Genomic DNA, 2,877 nt, shown 5'->3' on the forward strand with positions numbered 1-2,877 from the left:
AACCCTATCCCCGATCTGACAGGGAGTCCATCCTGCAGCGCCTGGACCACCTGGAGGAAGTGGTCTACAACCAGCTAAATGGTACGGAGGGCTGGGGGGGAGTGCGGTGCTGGTCCCGTGGTGACCAGTTCTCCTGGGAGGGTGCTGTAGGCTGGGAAAATCACCCAAAGTGCCTGCTTGCTGGGGAGGGAAACTGCACCGAAGCACTGCCCTCAAGCCAAAGATGCAGGGAAAGTGGTAGCTGCAGGGGTTTGTTGAAGGGGTGCGTGAAGCACCCCCTCAAACTCTTGGGTCAAAGTCAGGACTTTTGAAGTAGGAAGTAAAAGAGGCTGCAGAGTTCATGGATGTAAGGGTTGGTGGAAGTCCCAATAAACTGTACTACCTTTTGCAGTTGCCTGAATGTATCAACTCTGCGTGGGTATGTGTTTTTATGGCAAATACACTTTAAGTTTTTAGCTGGAAGTTGCATATTTGGTCTCCAAATTACTTAAAAAGCACTCTACCAAGTTCTTATGCTGTGTACTTTTAATAGTCATTTTAAGCATTGCTCCCATATGTTTCTTTAATGACTTTGCCATTTAAATTTTATATTATCTTTGGTGAGGAAAGTAAGCATCCACTAATTCCTTTTGTTACATTCAGTTTTAATTCACTAGCCTTGAAAAATCTTGTTAGGTAAGCAAAGAACCCTTACGTGGTAGTTAGAGCAGGCTAAGCCATACCGGTTGCCAAGGGACAGATGATGTTTCATATGGGAACTAATTCTTTCAAAGAAGTCTCTTTGTATTTGCATAGATTCATACAGTTCTAAATGTGGGACATCAAAGAAATAAGTATGTGATTAAATACATCCATGCTTTCCATATGAAGCTGAAGGAGCAAACTTTTACAAGAGATTTTAATATAAATGTAGCATTCATTGTTGAGCACCAAATAAAACTTGCAGTGTAAATATTTTTAATGATACCAAATGTGCTTCTAGGCTGCTTCTGAAAATCTTTCTTGTAGTATTGATTTAACAAAGGCTACTGCAGTCTCAAAATGCAGACAAATAGTGTAAAGTATATACACTATTACTACTTTCTGAATGAATGACCCTGCAAATCCAAGTAGGTTGGATGATTACAGTAACACGCCGCTTGTGTCAGTGACTGTTACAGAACTGGCATCCCCTCACACTTTCACGTACATACAAAAAGAGAAGTGAGAACAGGAATGTGGAGTGGTGGGTGTTAGCCAAAAGTATGCATTCATAAGTTAGAGGAGGAGAGTCAACAGAAGGAGTCAGCAGCTGTATTTTCTAATGATAATTCGGAGAAGTTTTGAAGAATGTAAGTTTTAAGAGGAAAATCCTCCTCCCACATTCAGTATATCCATCATAGTGCAATTGAATGATTTATTTTTCCTCTGAATTGTTTTGTTCTTGGTGGTGTTCACAAGTGAAATTTTGGGTAGGATTTTACCAGCTCTGGGTTCATCTCAGCATAGCATCCCCTGAAGGATCAGCAGGAGTCCATAACATTCTAGGCAGGCATCGTTGCATGTAATGACTGTGGCTTCAGAGTAAACAGAAAGTTCTCCATAAGCTATTTCTCTATTTTGGCGGCTGTTTTTAAAGTGCAATTACTTTAATTAAAATGTTACGTTGCTCCTTCGGGTCATAACAAACACTGTAGGCAGTTTCTTGTTCTAGAAAGTTCTTATACAGAAAAATACAGAAAGTTAATCAAGCTGAGATGTTCCGATTTCCTGTCCATTTCCCTTCAGTCTCTCTCTGATGTGTCTTTTGTTTATTACACAGAAGTTTATTAATGCAGATAAACTATTTGGTCATTACTGGGAAAAGATACTTTCTCAGTTTCATCCTTTATTTAAGTATTTGCTCATTTTTCCATCTTGTGGTAACAACTCCCCAATTCCTTACAATTAGCAGGTAGCCTACTGAAATCATCAGAACTGCATCAATGTAAGTGAAATCAATTATCTGTGTTTGGGTTTAGCTCCCTGGTGTTGCTTCTTAATATCATGACTCATTATTTAATGGGCATAATGCTGCTCTAGAAGCATTGAAATTCAAGGGAGTCTGTCTGTGACAATGCTCTACTGTGTCTTACCCAAAGACTGGTGTTACGCTAACGCTCAGAGCCGTGCCTTCCATCCCAGTGTCGAGCAGGGTTTCTCAGATGTTATCCTGTACAGTGCTTCATTGAAAGTTAGAGTCATCTCATGTCTTCTTGAATGTTACTTCTTAATGAGGTGGGCCAAAGTCAAAGTCACTTTTATAGGGGGAGACAGATATGGACAGGCAGATTTTATTCATAAGGCATATGAATTCCTGCAAGCACCACGAGTTTGAATCAAGTCCAGTGATTTTGTTGTGATAGGTCTGTCCAGATCCAATGCCATTTTTTTTACTCTTCATTATTTCTTTTTTGAGATCAGCAAATGTATAGCCAAATATTACGTATCCTACATTTTTTTAATCAAGTATTAGTGTTCATTTATTTGTTTTCTTCTATTCATCTAAATCCCAAACTGGTCGGACCTTACCTGGTTTTTACAGGGACTCTGTGAAGTTCCAACGTGATAGAAAAACCTTCTTTGAGAGACCAGCTCTGCAGCTGCAACAATACAGAATTTTGTTTCTGTCATGCTTATTTTCATGAAATCAAAGAAACATCATTTGAAAGTGCACTTTTCTGTGAGGAAAACAAGCACAAGCAGTTATGCTGAAAGAGCATTTCGAGCATGAAAGAGTAATTTCTACTGATGAGTATCATTTATTGTCAGTCAACAGTGAAGTAAAGCTTGGTAGACTTACTAACAATTCTTGAAATGATGTGACACTTCAGTATTTTGTTTCTTTGCCTTTTTTTT

The 2,877-nt window shown here is 39.1% G+C and overlaps 1 protein-coding gene across 8 annotated transcripts in view; it reads left to right on the plus strand.

The window, feature by feature from the left end:
* The first annotated feature begins 21 nt into the window (after positions 1-21).
* GALNT9 (polypeptide N-acetylgalactosaminyltransferase 9) overlaps positions 22-2,877 on the plus strand; it is a 230,371-nt gene continuing 227,515 nt past the window's right edge. For all 8 annotated transcript variants that reach the window (XR_004161565.1, XR_004161564.1, XR_004161563.1 and 5 more), the window contains exon 1: positions 22-81. The gene's annotated coding sequence lies outside the window, so the exon portion shown is untranslated. The remainder of the gene's footprint in view (positions 82-2,877) is intronic.

This window comes from Meleagris gallopavo, chromosome 17 (assembly GCF_000146605.3).
Source record: "Meleagris gallopavo isolate NT-WF06-2002-E0010 breed Aviagen turkey brand Nicholas breeding stock chromosome 17, Turkey_5.1, whole genome shotgun sequence".
NCBI classification, from domain to species: domain Eukaryota; kingdom Metazoa; phylum Chordata; class Aves; order Galliformes; family Phasianidae; genus Meleagris; species Meleagris gallopavo.